Genomic DNA, 9,842 nt, shown 5'->3' on the forward strand with positions numbered 1-9,842 from the left:
ACTTTGTGAATCCTGTTCCGATTTGAACCAAACTTCCTTGGATTGATGACAGTCCGACCCTGAACAAGTCTACCTGAAAATATTTAATTTCGAAAACAGCGCCCCCTGGTGGCAACAGAAAGAATTTTATTTGCTATTAAATCTATCTTGTCCTAGAGCTTTTGTGCTATCACCTTCAAACTTGGCGAGGTTAATGTGGACGAGTTGAGGATCAAAAGTTAGTGAAGGTTTTTTAAAATGTCGCATGGCGTACAAGATAGGGGGCGCTAAAGTTGGCAAACATTCTGATTTGTAAAAACAGACAACAAAACGCTTATAACTTTGCGATGGAGGATCCAATGTCCTTCCCTGGATTGATGCCTTGAAGTAGTCTATAAGACAATATTCAATGTCTTAACGACGCCCCCTGGTGGCAGCAGACTTTGCCATCTACTGTGCAACACTAAAGAAACTGGTATAACTTTGTAAATCCTGTTCCAATCTGAACCAAATTTTCTTGGATTGATTACAGTCCAACCCTGAAGCAGTCTATATGAAAATCTTCAATTTATAAAACAGCGCCCCCTGGTTGCTGGATATAACATTACATATCACACTTTTTTATGCTGCTATAACAGGGATTGTTGTATAATCCTCATACGTGATATGTGGGACCACAAAACCGCTCCGACCATGTCAGCAACAGATGACTTCCTGACAGGAAGTGGATCCGCCGCAACAGGAAGTAGAATGTAACTTTGCCATACATTGCCCGATCGCCACGAAACATGATATGTGAGTCAATAGAACTTCCCTGAACATGTTAATGGACACACCTTTGACCAAACAGGAAGTCAGCCATTTTAAACAGGAAGTCCCCTGTAACTTTACCGTACATTGATCAATCTGCACGGAACTTGACACGTGAGACCAGGAACCTATCCTGAACATGTCTGCAAAAGCTAAACTCCAAACAGGAAGTGGAACGCCAAAACAGGAAGTAGAATGTAACTTTGCCGTACGTTGCCCTATCTCCACGAAACATTATATGTGTGTCAAGGGAACTTCCCTGAACATGTTAATAGACACGCTCTGACCCAACAGGAAGTCAGCCATTTTAACAGGAAGTGCCCTCTAACTTTACTGTACATTGACCGCTCTGCACGGAACTTGGTATGTGAGGCCAGGGACCTATCCTGAACACGCAAACAATGTCCTCCCGACAGAAAGTGTAACGCACTCAACAGGAAATAATATATGACTTTACTCCACAGCCCAACATCCGCACGGACGGCACCAATTAGAACTACGACAGCAAGCAGCGACTGAACGAGAGACGAGATCAGGGCGCAAGCGACGAGGTGGGCGCGGGTCGCGACGTAGCGTCAAGCTCGAACCCGTTACCACCGCTTGCGGTGCTAGTTATTATTATTATTCTTCACACGAGGAATGTGCATTTTTGAAGGCCTAAACGTATCCCAAACCTCGCAAATTTTTGGGACAACATCAGACCTAACTTAAATCGCCGAACCAAAGTGGTTCGGTGAATGTGCGTCAAAAAATGGAAGTGGGCGGGGCTTCAGACTGACGCAAAAATGTGCTACTAGGTCAACTCCTGTCGGGAATAACGTACATGAACGAAACTTGGTACACACGTTCATTAGGTTGTGCCATGGGCAAAAGTCAATCACAAGTTTTCTGTGAAAGCTACAGGAAGGCCGCCATTTTGGATTGAAGGCGAAAACGGAGGCGTTTTTGGCGAATTTACAGCATAACTTGCCGTAGATACCAAAATCTACAGTTTTTGAGCAATCACCTTCAAACTTGGCGTGGTTGATGTGGACCAGTTGAGGTACGAACTAATCTGAAAAGTTTTTTGAAATATTGCATGGCGCACGAGATAGGGGGCGCCAAAGTTGGCGAAAATTCCAAATTTTCCCAACACTCAACGAAACGCTTATAACTTTGCGATGGAAGGTCACGTCGGTGCCAAACTTGCCATGATTGATGATGGGTAGTTGCTGAAGACACCTATGCAAAAATGATCACGTTTGAAACCATCGCCTCCTGGTGGTGGAAGAGAATATACAAAAAAAAAGTTTATTTACGATTTCGGTAATAACTTTTACAGAGATTGTCATATCTGACTCAAAATGACACTGAAACATTGAAAACACATGGTAGATGATGCGTGTTGAATATGATAGCACATTGTTTAACGGTGTAGCGAGGTGCGAGGTGCAAAGTCGGATTATTGCGACAAAAAAACAAACTCTTATAACTTTGCGAGTCCTGGTCCAAACTGAACCAAACTTCCTTGGATTGATGTTCCTCCAGCCCTGACAATGTCTATATGAAAATATTCAATTTCGAAAACAGCGCCCCCTGGTGGAAACAGAAAGAATTTTATTTGCTATAAAATCTATCTTGTCCTAGAGCTTTTGTGCTATCACCTTCAAACTTGGCGAGGTCAATGTGGACAGGTAGAGGATCAAAAGTTGGTGAAAGCTTTCTAAAATGTCGCACGGCGTACGAGATAGGGGGCGCTAAAGTTGGCGATCATTCTGATGTTGACCAAATCTCTTATAACTTTGCATTGGAAGGTCAGATATGAACCAAACTTGCCGTGGTTCATGATCGATAGGTCTTGAAGACGAATATGAAAAAACGGTCACGTTCGGAAACAGCGCCTCTAGTGGTGAGAGTATTATTACCCAAAAAAAGTACATTTATGATGATAACTTTGTGGAACATGTTCCGATTTGAACCAAACTTCCTTGGATCGATGACAGTCCGACCATGAACAAGTCTACATGAAAATATTCAATTTCGAAAACAGCGCCCCCTGGTGGAAACAGAAAGAATTTTATTTGCTATAAAATCTATCTTGTCCTAGAGCTTTTGTGCTATCACCTTCAAACTTGGCGAGGTCAATGTGGACAGGTAGAGGATCAAAAGTTGGTGAAAGCTTTCTAAAATGTCGCACGGCGTACGAGATAGGGGGCGCTAAAGTTGGCGATCATTATGATGTTGACCAAATCTCTTATAACTTTGCATTGGAAGGTCAGATATGAACCAAACTTGCCGTGGTTCATGATCGATAGGTCTTAAAGACGAATATGAAAAAACGGTCACGTTCAGAAACAGCGCCTCTAGTGGTGAGAGTATTATTACCCAAAAAAAGTACATTTATGATGATAACTTTGTGGAACATGTTCCGATTTGAACCAAACCTCCTTGGATCGATGACAGTATGGCCCTGAAAAAGTCCGTATGAAAATCTTCAATTTAAAAAACAGCGCCCCCTGGTTGCTGGATATAACATTACATATCAAACTTTTTTATGCTGCTATAACAAGGATTGTTGTATCCTCCTCATACCTGATATGTGGGACCACAAAACCGCTCCGACCATGTCAGCAACAGACGACTTCCTGACAGGAAGTGGATCTGAAGCAACAGGAAGTAGAATGTAACTTTGCCATACATTGCCCGATCGCCACGAAACACGATATGTGAGTCAATAGAACTTCCCTGAACATGTTAATGGACACGCCTTTGACCAAACAGGAAGTCAGCCATTTTAAACAGGAAGTCCCCTGTAACTTTACCGTACATTGATCAATCTGCACGGAACTTGACACGTGAGACCAGGAACCTATCCTGGACATGTCTGCAAAAGCTAAACTCCAAACAGGAAGTGGAACGCCAAAACAGGAAGTAGAATTTAACTTTGCTGTACGTTGCCCTATCTCCACGAAACATTATATGTGTGTCAAGGGAACTTCCCTGAACATGTTAATAGACACGCTCTGACCCAACAGGAAGTCAGCCATTTTAACAGGAAGTGCCCTCTAACTTTACTGTACATTGACCGCTCTGCATGGAACTTGGTATGTGAGGCCAGGGACCTATCCTGAACACGCAAACAATGTCCTCCCGACAGAAAGTGTAACGCACTTAACAGGAAATAATATATGACTTTACTCCACAGCCCAACATCCGCACGGACGGCGCCAATTAGAACTACGACAGCAAGCAGCGAATGAACGAGAGACGAGATCAGGGCGCAAGCGACGAGGTGGGCGCGGGTCGCGACGTAGCGTCAAGCTCGTTCTTATTATTATTCTTCACACGAAGAAAGTGCCTTTTTGAAGGCCTAAACGGATCTCAAACCTCGCAAATTTTTGGGACAACATCAGACCTAACTTAAATCGCCGAACCAAAGTGGTTCGGTGAATGTGCGTCAAAAAATGGAAGTGGGCGGGGCTTCAGACTGACGCAAAAATGTGCTACTAGGTCAACTCCTGTCGGGAATAACGTACATGAACGAAACTTGGTACACACGTTCATTAGGTTGTGCCATGGGCAAAAGTCAATCACAAGTTTTCTGTGAAAGCTACAGGAAGGCCGCCATTTTGGATTGAAGGCGAAAACGGAGGCGTTTTTGGCGAATTTACAGCATAACTTGCCGTAGATACCAAAATCTACAGTTTTTGAGCAATCACCTTCAAACTTGGCGTGGTTGATGTGGACCAGTTGAGGTACGATCTAATCTGACAAGTTTTTTGAAATATTGCATGGCGCACGAGATAGGGGGCGCCAAAGTTGGCGAAAATTCCAAATTTTCCCAACACTCAACGAAACGCTTATAACTTTGCGATGGAAGGTCACGTCGGTGCCAAACTTGCCATGATTGATGATGGGTAGTTGCTGAAGACACCTATGCAAAAATGATCACGTTTGAAACCATCGCCTCCTGGTGGTGGAAGAGAATATACAAAAAAAAAGTTTATTTACGATTTCGGTAATAACTTTTACAGAGTTTGTAAAAGTGTCACTCAAAATGACACTGAAACATTGAAAACACATGGTAGATGATGCGTGTTGAATATGATAGCGCATTCTTTAACGGTGTAGCAGCGTGGGCGGAGCAAAGTCGGATTTTTGCGACAAAAAAACAAACTCTTATAACTTTGCGAGTCCTGGTCCAAACTGAACCAAACTTCCTTGGATTGATGTTCCTCCAGTCCTGACGACGTCTACATGAAAATATTCAATTTCGAAAACAGCGCCCCCTGGTGGCAACAGAAAGAATTTTATTTGCTATTAAATCTATCTTGTCCTAGAGCTTTTGTGCTATCACCTTCAAACTTGGCGAGGTTAATGTGGACGAGTTGAGGATCAAAAGTTAGTGAAAGCTTTCTAAAATGTCGCACGGCGTACGAGATAGGGGGCGCTAAAGTTGGCGATCATTATGATGTTGACCAAATCTCTTATAACTTTGCATTGGAAGGTCAGATATGAACCAAACTTGCCGTGGTTCATGATCGATAGTTCTTAAAGATGAATATGAAAAACGGGTCACGTTTGAAAACAGCGCCTCTAGTGGTGAGAGGAATATTACCCAAAAAAAGTACATGTATGATGATAACTTTGTGAATCCTGTTCCGATTTGAACCAAACTTCCTTGGATTGATGACAGTCCGACCCTGAACAAGTCTACCTGAAAATATTTAATTTCGAAAACAGCGCCCCCTGGTGGCAACAGAAAGAATTTTATTTGCTATTAAATCTATCTTGTCCTAGAGCTTTTGTGCTATCACCTTCAAACTTGGCGAGGTTAATGTGGACGAGTTGAGGATCAAAAGTTAGTGAAGGTTTTTTAAAATGTCGCATGGCGTACAAGATAGGGGGCGCTAAAGTTGGCAAACATTCTGATTTGTAAAAACAGACAACAAAACGCTTATAACTTTGCGATGGAGGATCCAATGTCCTTCCCTGGATTGATGCCTTGAAGTAGTCTATAAGACAATATTCAATGTCTTAACGACGCCCCCTGGTGGCAGCAGACTTTGCCATCTACTGTGCAACACTAAAGAAACTGGTATAACTTTGTAAATCCTGTTCCAATCTGAACCAAATTTTCTTGGATTGATTACAGTCCAACCCTGAAGCAGTCTATATGAAAATCTTCAATTTATAAAACAGCGCCCCCTGGTTGCTGGATATAACATTACATATCACACTTTTTTATGCTGCTATAACAGGGATTGTTGTATAATCCTCATACGTGATATGTGGGACCACAAAACCGCTCTGACCATGTCAGCAACAGATGACTTCCTGACAGGAAGTGGATCCGCCGCAACAGGAAGTAGAATGTAACTTTGCCATACATTGCCCGATCGCCACGAAACACAATATGTGAGTCAATAGAACTTCCCTGAACATGTTAATGGACACGCCTTTGACCCAACAGGAAGTCAGCCATTTTAAACAGGAAGTGCCCTGTAACTTTACCGTACATTGATCGATCTGCACGGAACTTGACACGTGAGACCAGGAACCTATCCTGGACATGTCTGCAAAAGCTAAACTCCAAACAGGAAGTGGAACGCCAAAACAGGAAGTAGAATGTAACTTTGCCGTACGTTGCCCTATCTCCACGAAACATTATATGTGAGTCAAGGGAACTTCCCTGAACATGTTAATAGACACGCTCTGACCCAACAGGAAGTCAGCCATTTTAACAGGAAGTGCCCTCTAACTTTACCGTACATTGACCGCTCTGCACGGAACTCGGTATGTGAGGCCAGGGACCTATCCTGAACACGCAAACAATGTCCTCCCGACAGAAAGTGTAACGCACTTAACAGGAAATAATATATTACTTTACTCCACAGCCCAACATCCGCACGAACGGCACGAATTAGAACTACGACAGCAAGCAGCGAATGAACGAGAGACGAGATCAGGGCGCAAGCGACGAGGTGGGCGCGGATCGCGACGTAGCGTCAAGCTCGAACCCGTTACCACCGCTTGCGGTGCTAGTTTTTATTTATTTTTAAGTGCAATCCTTGAGTCAATACGTACGGGCAACTGCTTGGGGCCCCGAGCCGATAGGGGGGCTCCCGACACTCGGAGCCTAAATGCATCAGTGACCAGCTGCATCCCCGTCCCCCTTAAACAACAATGGTTGATTAGCAATGAAATCTCAGTCGGAAACCTCCCTAAAGGGGCCCCACGTCTCCTCACGCTAACCTGTGTGAAGCTGAAGGAAAATGAAGAGGAGTTATCAATCAGGAAGTAAGAAGAGGAAAAAAAAAAAGAGGGTGAAGAAAAAAGAAAGAAAGACACACAGTTGTAAGTGGCGCTGCTGGCGCAGATAATGATATCATTATAACATTAACAGTCACTGTCTAACTAACGGGGACACAGACAGCAGCTAACATTAGCGTCAGAATGCTAGCTGACGCTAACGCTAACTAGTAGAAGCAGTGCTTCAAAGTGCTGATGAGGAATTTCCTGCTGTGGGTTTAGTAAGAAAACTATTTAACTTCTATACTTTATATTTTGTTTATAATGAGTTATTTACAGTGCGATGTATAGTTTTTTTTAAAGTTATTTAAAGCATTTTATTTTTTCTATTTATTTATATTGTCTTATAATGTGGGTTTTTTACAATGTAATGTTTATTTTTTTTACTAAGTTTGTATAGGTTTTTACAAGTTATTTACAGTATGTTATTGTTCTTTACATTTATATTTTCACATACTTAATTTATCTCTCCGTTCCCACAACAATATAAAGAGAAAATCAGATTTTTTTTGGCATATTTACGAATGGTAATTAATCGTGATTAATCGTGATTAATCCACAGCTACCCTGTGATTAATCTGATTAAAAATGTTAATCTTTTGACAGCCCTAGTTTTAACAGAAATGACTTTACTCACAACAGTAATATATAAATAAATGTGTACTTTATCCACTTAAATATCATGATTGAAAACGTCCCTTTTCCTTCCTCAACTGTTAAGTGTCATTGGACACATTTCCCCTAATTCCCTATAAAGTCATGGTTCTCAAACTGTGGTATGTACGTATACCACCAGTGGTACGCCAGCATCCACTGGTGGTACTTGGAAGAAAATCAGAAACACTGTTCTACTATATATACAGTTTAATAATAAATTATACAGTAAACATAAGAGTCACCTTCTTTCACCATACCAGTGTGTGAAGTACATGTGAGGAAGAGGAGGATGATGAGAGAGAAAATTATCTTATTGTGAATAAATCTGTTCCCTGTGAAAAGTCTGTAGCTGATGTTCGGTTTCCATGACTTCAGAGGACATTGCATTGACTTACATTCATTTACTGGAGACTTACTCTAACCTTAACCATAAGTACTACTCGCCTAATCCTAACCCTGACCCTAACCTTACCCTAACCTTGAAACATATCTTCACCTTAAAATGTAGTAATTTATGTTATGGCGACTTGCTTTTTTGTCCCAATAAGGAAGACAAGTCCCCATAATATTACAGTGTAAACAAATGTAGGTCCCCACAACACACACACACACACACACACACACACACACACACACACACACACACACACACACACACACACACACACACACACACACGCACACACACACACACACGCACACACACACACACACACACACACACACACACACACACACAACCATTACATTGCTTTATAGTGAATAGGGATAAACAATTCTTTTTAATGCAATATAACTGTCAACATGTGCAATATGCACCCATTTATGATGCAGTACTTTACTTAACTTTTTTTCTTTTTGTATTATGTGTACAGATTTCATTTATTTTGTCACTCTTGATTTGTATGCTGCTCACACTGTAACCGTGCACATGCAAATGACAAAGGCAGATTTGAATCTCATGTTTGTGTTGTTGGCGCAGAGTTCATGGAACACAGGAAATAAATTCCCACATCCCATGAGATCACAAGGTTTTTCCTACTGTCTTTGTGACGGTGTATCATTTACAGTAGGTGGCCCTCATAGTTTACCATTAGTTTGCGTAAACCATTTACAGTAACGGCAGGTTCACACCCAAACAGCTCCAGGAGCAGTTTGACCTTGCGCTGACGGCACCAGCCACAGCCCCACCCTTATTTATTTCCTTCTTAAACAGAGGACTTTAAACTCAACGCGTCACTGTTTGCTCCTGGTGTGTGTGTTTGTTTGTGTGTATGTGCTTTGCTGTGATTAGAAATGATCAAGGACACTGTGCTACATGTGAGCACCTTTCTTCATTAATGTAATGTGCTGCAGCCTGACGCGAGTCAACAAACAAAACCCTGCCTTCATTCATTAAAAGAACCAGTCACGGGTTTATGAAAAGATTACACACTGAAATGGCTGCTGAAAGCAAACACAAGTTACACAACAGAGTGACAGTGTGCATGGAAAAGACATGTGTGTGGGTGTTCTTGTATTTTTTTCCTTGCCTCTTCAGGACTTTTACATGGACCAAAACCTGGTCCTTATGAGGCAGGACCAGTTTGACATCTTCTTCCCTGACCCTCTTTTTGGAGTCCCTGCCCAAACTAAATAGAGTAAATCTCTGCAGTTACAAGCTCTATGTGGATTATCAAATAATGGGGTCCACTGAGTGTGAGGGGACAGGTCAAGTGAAAAAACTAAAAAAATAAATAAATTCTGTACTAAATAGCTGTACGTTATGCAAAACAAATCTATTAAAAAAAAAACCCACAAAGAATTAATTCATTCTAATGTCATATTTTGTCACATGAAATTGATTGCGGGGCTGCATGTGGCCCGCAGGGTTACCCACTAGCAGTGGGCGAAATACCCATTAATAATTGGGGGGTCCCATCTCCCATTTGTTGCGCAATACTGTTTCACCACCCCAGGTGCCACCCTGCAGTATTGGCTATCTTCCCTGTCAGATGTGAGCTTGTGTGGACCTTTTCCACATCGCCATTTGGAAAGCAATTATTAAAACATTAAAGATGCACAGTTAGAAATAAAATTATTGACATTTTGTCTGGCTCAAATTT

Source organism: Microchirus variegatus, assembly GCF_963457635.1.
Source record: "Microchirus variegatus genome assembly, chromosome: 19".
Classification (NCBI taxonomy): Eukaryota; Metazoa; Chordata; class Actinopteri; order Pleuronectiformes; family Soleidae; genus Microchirus; species Microchirus variegatus.